Source organism: Galeopterus variegatus, unplaced genomic scaffold (assembly GCF_000696425.1).
Source record: "Galeopterus variegatus unplaced genomic scaffold, G_variegatus-3.0.2 Scaffold1705, whole genome shotgun sequence".
Classification (NCBI taxonomy): Eukaryota; Metazoa; Chordata; class Mammalia; order Dermoptera; family Cynocephalidae; genus Galeopterus; species Galeopterus variegatus.
This window is the reverse complement of record NW_007727816.1, coordinates 213,810-224,337: the sequence shown is the minus strand read 5'-3', so window position 1 is coordinate 224,337 and position 10,528 is coordinate 213,810. Positions and strand designations below refer to the sequence as shown.

The 10,528-nt window shown below is 45.3% G+C and overlaps 1 protein-coding gene across 1 annotated transcript in view; it reads right to left on the bottom strand.

Annotated features, from left to right (window-relative positions):
- POU6F2 (POU class 6 homeobox 2) overlaps positions 1-10,528 on the bottom strand; it is a 240,052-nt gene that overhangs the window by 116,506 nt on the left and 113,018 nt on the right. The gene's annotated exons all lie outside the window — the stretch shown is intronic.

Here is a 10,528-nt window from a genome sequence, read left to right as displayed (position 1 = left end):
GCCAAGGGGGTGTAGGAGGAATGGAGATGGTTTTTTTTTTTTTTTTTTTTTTGTCCTTTTTGAGACCAGCCGCCCCACGCTCAGCCAGTGAGCGTTGTGAGGGCACCGGTCATCCCTATATAGGATCCGAACCCGCGGCGGGAGCGCTACTGCGCTCCCAGCACCAGACTCTCCCGAGTGCGCCACGGGCTCGGCCCGGGATGGAGGTTTTTTAAAAGTACTTTCTCCCTCTCTTTCTTTCCATACTGCTTGGAAAATATACTCATGCTTTCAAGATTTGATTTAGATTTTTAAAGTTCGACCAGTTTAATTCTTTGGGTAGTGCTTGCCTGGAGTTGAGAACAGGAAACTAAAGTGTCTGTGGTCTACCATTCGTCATCAGTGCCATTTAGTGGTGTCATTTTCACTGGCCACTTCAGACCTCTACCAATTTGCTTATCCATCTTAGTATTGAGTTTCTACAGTGTTCTTTTTTAAAATTTAAAGATAATACATGCTTCTCAGTTTTGCAGAGTCAAAAGCCTGAGTCTGAATTTTCTGCCAGCTGGTTGAAGAGACAGAGCCCTCAAACTGAAGGGTCACGGGAGGTGACTGCGAGTTTTACAGTGTGGTGACTGCACACGTTTGCACCCGCAGGACAGGCAAGGGACGAGAGAATGGATGTGGCTTTCAAGAGTTTCCTGCTATGGGACAGGTATGAGTTGGTGAGAAAAGCCGTCAGCGCTGAGCACACAAAATCTGTCCTCATACAACCACCTCACGTGGAGCATTTCTGCAACAGGAAGCCAGTTAGTTTGACCAAAGAATGGTCGCAGAAAATTACTGCTAAGAACCTAGTTCAGTCCCTTCTTTGCCTAAATCTAAAAGCTTTCTATCAAGCCCATGAGCACATTAATATAGAATCAGTGCTGAAGCCATGGGCTTTGGCTGCGATGTCTTCCTGCTCCTCTCCTATCTAGAATTAGTCAAGATTTCCAAAGGTAAGTACTCCCGTTTGCAACACTAAACTAGTCCCTATTTTTAAAAATGCTCATTGTTTAGATCGAGGGGTTCTGTAAAGTGACATATGACACACCTGCCTTCACACAAATATGTTCTTGAAAAATACGTGTACACTGAGCCATATATTGAGGCGACCTGAAGAACTTTGTAAGAAAATCAACTAGTGACTAGTTTTGTAAAATTAAGAATCATTTTGTAAAATTTATTGAATGCCATCTAGGCACTGGTAGTGTGCCTGGTAATATGTAGGATTTAAGGAGACATAGTCCTGCCTTCAGGGAGCTCACAGTCTATTTGAGAAAATAAGATGAACTTATCAGGAGCAATCAGGTTTGGAAGTACCTGTTACAGAGTCCTGCTAATGGTAGATGCTTGATACATATCAGTTAATGGACTTAATGGTCAACAGTGTGAAACTGACCAAAAGGGCCAAGAGAATTAGGAAAGGGCTCCCTGGTGGGCTGGAGAGGCCAAGGCAGCATTCATGGTGGATGTGGGGTGTGAGCAGAGGGGGTTCAGGAGAGTGAGGTGCAGGAAGAGAGCATGTTCCAGGCTGGAGAGACATCCAGAGGACAGTGTGGCCTGGGCAATGCTTCTCAAGGACAATGGAGAACAGACTGCCTGCAACTGAGAGTCTGGGATGTTTTGAGTGACGTTAAACCCTAGAGAAGGTAGAAAGCCAATCTCGTGAACGTGGTGGAAAGATGGATCCTCCCAATTAACCTTTGGTGTAAGTCAGTTATTAAACGTATAAATCATGTTTGTTTAAAGGAAGGCATAACTGTACTGGTGAAATAATAGCTTGAGCATCCCCAGGGACACCAAATACCAATTCTGTGATCTCAGGCACCAAGGAGGGCTTCCATGATGGGCCAGGGGGGAGAGCAAGTCCTCACCGGGCCATGAACAAGCTGTCCAGAGCATGTGCTGCCTTGCAGGTACATCCAGGCATTCTGTGGCTTGTAGTGTGACACTGAGGTAGAGGTGGCATGTGTGTGAGGGCTGAAAGTGCCCGTCATCACCCGATCAGAACTTAGCAGGAAGCCTAGTTTGCCATTGTCCCCTCCCTCCTCCTATTGTACAAAATCACATGTTATTGAAGATCTGGGAGCCCAGCTCAATTCTGGCCTCCCCAGGTCTCCTGCAATCTGAAGGATCCTGGGGCGGGGGGTCCGGCCTCTCCTTGGTGGAGTCACGGACTTTGGGAACCTGATTGCATCTGGCCTCCTGCCTGATTCAAATCAAGCCTCTCCTGATTTCCTTCAGGTGGGGCACATATGTCAGCGCTTATTTTCATGGTTGACTTAAATACCATACTGTTTGATTTTGGTTAGAAAAGCATTTATCTAAATCAGCTTTTAGAAACAGGAAAGACTGGGGAATATTGGCAGATCGATATTGGCAGACAATAGGTGCAGCCGACCCTAACCTACTAATGAGACGTGGTCCCAAATGTATCTCCGTTTCTTTATGTCAGTGAGTTCACGTTGCTTGGGTATTTCTTTCCCGTAACAGCAGCTTGACTGGAAAGGCATAAACCTAAGCAAACCCCTTTGAGTACATAAACTAATTTGGCATCTGCAAGCAAAAAATAATGGAAAATGAAATATGTTCAGGTATGTAGTGGATGCAAAGACCAGCAGGAGGGGTGTAAAGAAATGTAACCTGGTCTAAAATCGCCAAAGCCACCTACACGATCACGTGAAAATTAGAGTAAAAAAATGGGAAAATACGATGCCTCTAGAGGGCTTATTTCATAAAGCACAGTGAAAGAAGAACACAGAAGAATGACAAAGAAAGATGAAATAAAGCTAGGAAGGTTCAGGGACCTATTTGCACTACAAGGGATGTTTGTGATAAAGTGATGCGTGTTGGGGTGAAACTCACACCCTAGGTATGCAAGGTTAAAGATTTTACTCTCCTCCCTGGTGTTTCTGTCCTTTCATGATTGTTTCCTGTATGTCTGGTTACGATACACCCCATAGGCCGATGTTAAATGTAAAATTTAACTACAATAGCAGCAGCTATGAAAGAAAAAGAGATGCACAGAAATACATTCTGAAAATTTAAAAACTTACAATTCTGAAAAGAAACACATAACAAAATTCCATCAAACTCTGAATTTCCTAGAGAGAAGAGAGCATTATGGCAAAACAGTGGCTCTGAACTCCCCAGATAAATCATCTAATATGACAAAGGGGTAACCAAGAACCTGTTTGTTTCTACACATCAACTGTAAATTCTGAATCTTTGCTAAAGGTTTCCTCAGTAGACCCCACAGATAAATACACCCACACCATCAGAGGGGTAAGAATGATACTGGACGGACTTACACAGGAGTACTTCTGAGGCAGGGGAGCAGAAAGTCAAAAATGTCATACGTACCCTCATTCAAAAGGCAAATCTGTGAAAGATTCTGGAGAACAGCAAAGCGGTACTCAAACGCTACGGGAAGTGTGATTCTTATCAACAGCCTCATCTACTTCACACCAAAGAATAACATCCTGCTACTGTAATCAGTCTCGCTGGGGTCTCCAGCATTTTCCTGGGCTCCTCAGGTTCAGGCTATGTGGGCACAGCTGGCACCTGGTGGGTTGGTGGAAAGCCTGCAGGGAAGTAATACTGGCTGATGTCTGCACACCTCTGGGCATGTCTGGGAACTGGGGGGCCTTTGCAGAGATGCTTACAGGGGGAGAGGATCCATGCAAGGAGGAAGGAAGCCACCAGCCCTCGTGACTGGAAGTGACCAGGAATCCTGGCAGGAGCATGGTGGTAGTGGCCGTCCAGACCCACCTTAGCCCATCCCCTGGTGCAAGCTTGGTCCTAGGGAGAGAAACAGCACTAGGTAAGGGAAAAAGAGAAACCTTGAAAATACAAGGCTCAGTGAAAGACTCCAGATGCTAAAGGCCACATACTGTATGATTCCATTTCTGTGAAATGTCCAGAAAAGGCAAATGCACAGAGAGAGCAGAGAAGAGAATGCCAGGATGTGGGCACAGGAGGAACGGGGGTAACTGCTGTCGGATATGGGGCTTCTTGTGAGGGAATGAAAATGTCCTGTAACTAGACAGTGGTGATGGTTGGACACTGGGAATGTACTCAAGCCACTGAATCATACATTTCAAATGGTTAAAATGGCAAATTTTATGTTATGTGTATCTTACTACAGTAAAAAAAAGAGCTGCTTCTCTGTATTCACACACTGGGGAACAGGCTACGCTGCCTTGGGAGGCCACAAGGAGGAGCGTGATCCTTCTCTGTTCTTTGTGACTTTGTGGTCCTGAGGGATCAGGGCAGCCACCAGCAGGCGCTCTCCTGGTGGAGCCACAGCAGAGCTATGGGCAGGACGCAGGCGCAGGAGGGAACACACCATGCCCACTGGAGGGCACAGATTTGGTAGGGTAGAGCGGAGGGGGGGGGCTTTGCTAACAAAGTGGACCCATTTCTAAGTGTATACAAGATGCCACCCCTAGAAATGCTGGGGAAGACTTGGAAGCTGGACATTGTGTGCACAGGTGGAGGACAGTCATGGCAATTTCGGTTAAAAGTAAGACAGTGCTTCCCAGTTTAGAAAGTGCTTTCATTTAATATGATGAATTAGCTTTTCAAGACAACCAAGTGGATAGATGCTATCACTGCCACGTTGTACACATGAAACTCATGCTCAGGAAGGTTGAGTGACCTTCTCAAGTTTACACAGCCAGAGGGTGCTCCGGGTGGCTCTGTCTTAGGTTTGCCACTTTCCAAGTCCTCCTAACATAATAGAATTACTTCTACAGATAGGGCAACCTATTTCCTTCTAAGGGTTTAGACAAAGATACCTGCTCACTTGGACAGAGCTGCCCTCCACAGCTATGCTCTTGAGAAGAGGTGGCTTGGCAGGTACCCAGCCTCAGAGCCGAAACTGAAGGTGTCTGCTCAGCCATGAATCGTTTGACTCCTGGGAGAGTGTAGTCAGTGTACCTCAGTCCTGCTGCAGGCAAGTTGCTTTTAAAAGCCTGCTGATGTGAGATGTGAAATGTGTGTTTTGAGGAGAAAGATGCTAATTTGAGTGTGAGCCGTGAGTTAGCATGAAGAACAGAGACACAGATGGGGGAGGGGCCGCAGAGAGGGAGGGTGACAGGTGTGAGAGGAGAGTGGGCGCAGAAGGGCCGTGGTACACTGTACTCCTGTCCCAAGTTTGCTTTGATGGTAAGAGTTTCCTCCACGCTCAAACACAGGCGGCACAAGTGCTGTGCCCAGGCTTGGTGCCATTTTAAGCAAAGTGAGGAGCCATCAGCTTACGTTGTCCATAGAACCCGGTGACACAGTGTCTCTAGAGTATCAATGGGTGACAGCTGAGAGTTCTCCAGCTGGATTTGTCTTTAACTTGGGGCAGTGACACCCAGATCTTTAAGCTCCAGTCTTAAAAAATCACTGGGCCCGTGAACCACTAAAAACGAAGCCCATGCCCCCGAGTACGTCTTTGCCTCCCTAATTCTGTATTTATTGCTCATGTTTGTTGCCAACTAAAAGCTCTGCAAGAAGAAAAAAATGGAATCTGAAACAACCCAACAGGAGGAATTTGAGGTAGTAACTTGGCCAGCCACAGACAGCCCCTAAGTAAGAAGGTCTAAGGTAGCTGAACCGAGGTGCAAGTCACAAACCCTTCCTGGGGTCCTTGTCACGGGCATCCCTCACCCCCGCCAGCAGACAGAAGTTTGTAAACTAGATGGAGAAAAGTGGATGGTCAGGAGCTGGCAGTTTTGAAAATGCACAGGAGGTGAAAACTTGCTGGGATATCTGTCTTTAACCTTGGTGACAATGTCAGAAGCAAGCAAAGTTGATTCTGCCTCAAAGCTTATGATATGTAACCGTCTCACATATGGTCAGCGTTACCAGCTCCAGAAATACCACTACACATGTCCTTAATCTGTCTTTTTACTTCTTTTGCATTTAAGGCAGAGATCTAAGTGTCTCTTGAGTTGTCAGGGGAAAACAGAGAGAGAAATCCTTCTGGTGAAAACATCCCTACAAATTTCCACGTATTGCCTGAGCCACCTACTCTAGCAGCCCATCTCAAATTGTGGACCAGAATCACCTGGGAGCTTGTTAGGAAAGTAGATTCCAGAGAGTAGGACAGAATCTGCTTTGTAAAGAACCGCCCAGGGGTTGAGGGGCTCTAGCTCTTGGGGTTCCAGCAGCCCATCCCAGCTGCTGCAGGTGGAAGGATGCAGGTGGGAGGACACAGGTGGGTGGACGCAGGTGGGAGGATGGCTGTTCTCTTGACCTCCACCTCAGCAGCTTGCTTACCATCTGCACAACTTGGAGAATGTTTCATTTACACAAATTTTTCTGTCGTTAGCAACAACGACACAAATATTGAAACAAAATCACTGGTTGCCAAGAAAGGAAAACAGATACCTGGGAATCCACTGGTGTTTTTTAGTGCCTTCTTTTGGAAACTACAGCAATTCACCAAATCACTATTTCCTTGGTTGACATCTTAGGGAGCACTCTTGTTAAGAGTATTTTAACAAGAGTTAAATCTGAGATGTAACATTAGCTTTAATACGGAAGATGAAAAGCGAACGATGAAGGTGCAGCAGGGCTATCCCCAGGGGAGCTACACCCACCCAGCAGAGAGTCAGAGAGGATAAGGACCCAGAGATGGTGGGTGAGTCCTCCCTAATTCCCAGGGTGGTTGCTGGGGTCTCTTTATGGAACAGTTGACCTCCCCAGCATCTCCACCTACAGTATGGCTTCAAATCTTAGATAAACAATGGAAAGGCTCTCCTCTAAAGAAATTGAAAAAGCTGTCTGGGAAAGAATTAGGATTTCTAACGTGGGCATGAACACCCCCAAGGAAAGTGCTTTTCTCCTTTCACTAACCCTAGAAAAGCCTGTCAGTCCACAGTCTCACCCCAGCATACGGAGCTCTCCATCACTCTCCAAGTCCTTAGGAAGTCCTTCCAGAGTCCTATTGAAAGAAAAAATACCCTCACCTGTATAATTCCCCCATGGAATTGTAGAACACCAAAGAAAGATCTTTTAAGATCCAAAAAGATTTCAGAGAGAAAATAAAAGGCCACCTACATAGACACATGAATCAAACTGGTATCATACTTCTCATTAGCAAAGCTATATGTTAAAATCAGAGGAGCAAAGCCTTCCACATTCCAAGGGGAGAAGATATCCCACCAAGAATTCTATCTGGCAAAAGCAGAGAAAGTCCTATTTGGAACTTAAAAAGACTTAGCTATCTTACAAAGTTGAATAGGTACTTCAGCAAAATGAGGTCATGAACTAAGAAAGAGGAAGACATAGGATTCAGGGAACAGTGTATGTTCCCCGAGAGAGCAATACAAGGAAGCCCCACTGTGATTGTTGCCAGCGGGTCTAGACAGCAACTAGTCCAGACTGGAGCATACAGACAGAGGGTTCTAGGTGAAATACCTGCAGGAAAAAAGGTGGTTCCATAGAAATAAAAAAAATTTGAGATTTCAGTAGAATTCCAGAATACAGAAAAAAAAAAAAAAAAAAAAAAAAAAAAGAAAGAAAGAAAGTAGGAACTTCGGGAAAAACAAAAGCTGTCTGGAAAAGTAACAATCCAGATATGAAGCAGCTGTTCCGAATTAGATCCAGAAGTCATTGAGCTTCAAGAAGAAAAACTGAATGGATTCAATGCTATAGAAAGAGTAAGCAGTTAAAAGATGGTAGCTATCTCCTAAAGAAGGCATACATTTTTTTCTTGTAATAATAATAAGACAAAAGGATGGGCAATAAGAAACTCCAGGCAAAACAAACAATAAAAGAAAAAAAGTATGGTTTTATAAGAAACAATTAAAAAACCCAATGCAACCCAATTACGTAATAAAGTGTGGTGTGATTTTGAGCACTTAGTGGAGTATAAAGCGATCATCCATTCGGATATGCTCTTTGAGTGGCACTAAAATCCAAACTGAGAAGGATATGTGATCATGGGTTCTGCAGGAAATAATAAAGTGGCCATATTAGAATGTTTACTGGCTTTTAATTTTTGGCACAACCTATAAACAAAGCGTGGAAGATTTAATGAGAATACAGATGCTCTATCATCGTTGACCACGTAGAAATGAAAGGCTGGAGGGTGGGAGGAGGGGCGAAGGGGAGGGGAGCACCATGGAGGAATGGAGAGATGCCTTAGAGTCGGCAGAAAAAATAGGGATATACATGTGCTCTTTAAAGTTATGATGTTAAGTAAAAATAGCACTATGCTTCTATTAGGACGGGCGGAAGTGAAGGTGGGAGATGTGAGCTAAAGCGGGAAATGAACAGGTGATACATCAAGTCAACAAGTCAAGCATACAGGTAAACTGCAAGTGTTTAAAAATATTCGGATAAACCCAGAAAGCCTAAAATGAGAAATGGTTAAATGTGATTGTCCTGGAGAGTAATCCTGAGGGCAGAGAGCAGCATAGCTGAGAACCTGGCAGGTCTTCATAAGCTCTGTGCACTGATCAGTTTTCAATCACATACCTGTATTATGCTGATAAAAATTAAAACAAAAAAATCATTTTCAAAACATTGGCTACATCTTCTAGGATAGCAGCAGGTTCTTAGGTGCTGGGCAGTGTTCTAAGCATTTGACGTTAGTTTTTAATTGGTCCTCTCAACAACCTTATAAAGTACGGGGATGCTTCAAAAAATTCATGGAAAAATAGAATCAAAAGATAATCTTGGGCTGGCCCGGTGGCGCACTGGATAGTGCGCCGCTTGGGAAGCGCGGTGGCGCTCCCGCCGAGGGTTCGGATCCCACATACAGACCGGTTCCTGCTCACTGGCTGAGCGAGGCGCGGGAGCAACACCGAGGGCTGCGATCCCGTTGCTGGTCCTGGTCCGGTACGGGGGGGACACTGGGGGTTGGGATCCGTTGCCGGGTACGAAAAAAAAAAAAAAAAAAAAGAAAAGATGGTGGGGGGCGGGGGGGGGGCGGCGGGGGGGGGGGGGCGGCTTGGGAAGCGCGGTGGCGCTCCCGCCGAGGGTTCGGATCCCACATACAGACCGGTTCCTGCTCACTGGCGGAGCGAGGCGCGGGAGCAACACCGAGGGCTGCGATCCCGTTGCTGGTCCTGGTCCGGTACGGGGGGGACACTGGGGGTTGGGATCCGTTGCCGGGTACGAAAAAAAAAAAAAAAAAAAAAAAAAAGATAATCTGAATCTTTCCATGAACTTTTTGAAGTACCCGTGTAAATCTTCTAAATTGGATTCTCCCAGCTGCAGACCCTGAGCCAGGGATTCGAGTGCAAATGATTTATTAAGAAAGGGCTTCCAGGCGAAAGCAGGAAGGGAGCAAGGAAACCAGGCGAGGGCAGGGCAAGAAGCCAGGTGAGGCTGAGATTTCAGGTGAAGCGCGGGCCTCATCTGATCCTGGAGCTCTGAGGTGGAAATTGCACCCAGAGCCTTATCCTGTCTTGAAGAAGCCCCTATTCCTTCTTATACCAGTGAGTCACTGGATCCAGTTGAGGACGGGGCACAATTCTTCCTCTCTATGACAGGGAAGTGACTTTAGTGCCCAGGAATCAAATAACTTCCTAAGAATCAAAGTACAGTATTTTAAAGCTACTGTCAGGGGTGATTATACTACGTAGCAGGCCACATTAAGATACTCTTAAGAAAATGGAAATTTACCTCTGAGTGACACAATGTGAATTTCCATGGAGCTAATCTATACTGGGGCAGTCAAAGCACAATCGCACAGGTCTCCTTGAATCTCGATGTATATCTATATATCTCTCTATATAGACAAGGAGATTATATATGTATATATTTAATATTATATATAATATATAAATATTACACCAAGCCACATTAAAGACACAGATGGTTCCCCGGCTCCAAACACTTGGTCTATTTTCTTTTTTTTTTTTTTGTCCTTTTTGAGACCGGCCGCACTGCGCTCAGCCAGTGAGCGCTGTGAGCACACCGGTCATCCCTATATAGGATCCGAACCGGCGGGAGCGCTGCTGCGCTCCCAGTGCCGCACTCTCCCGAGTGCGCCACGGGCTCGGCCCCAAACACTTGGTCTATTAATGCTCATTGAACAGGGTGTGCTGAACAAAATGGAAGTGGTTCCTGCTCTCATAGTGCTTAGGGTTCAGCTCTACTGAAGGCCTTGAACTGATGAAGGTTTTAATGTATTGACAGAAAGTTAAGTGTCCATCAGACGGAGGTTAGTCATCACTGTAAGTACAGAAAGACTAGCACCACAGAAGCCAATTCTGGGGCTGGAGTGGAGATTGTAGGCCATGACCTATCTGGTCCAGGTCTCGGGTGCATCCCCTGTGGATATGTATGTGGCCACTATATCTTTGAATGATTGACATGCCTAGCTTTGTATTCATATTCATCTGGCATCCTTATGACAAGATAAGGATTTCCACAGAACTGTCCTTCCCAAGTAGAGAATTGGCCAAAGGACAATCATATTAGGTCACCTTGACAATTATATTTCTCTTTGGAAATCAAATGAACATTTTTTTTTTTTTTTTTTTTTTTTTTTTTTTTC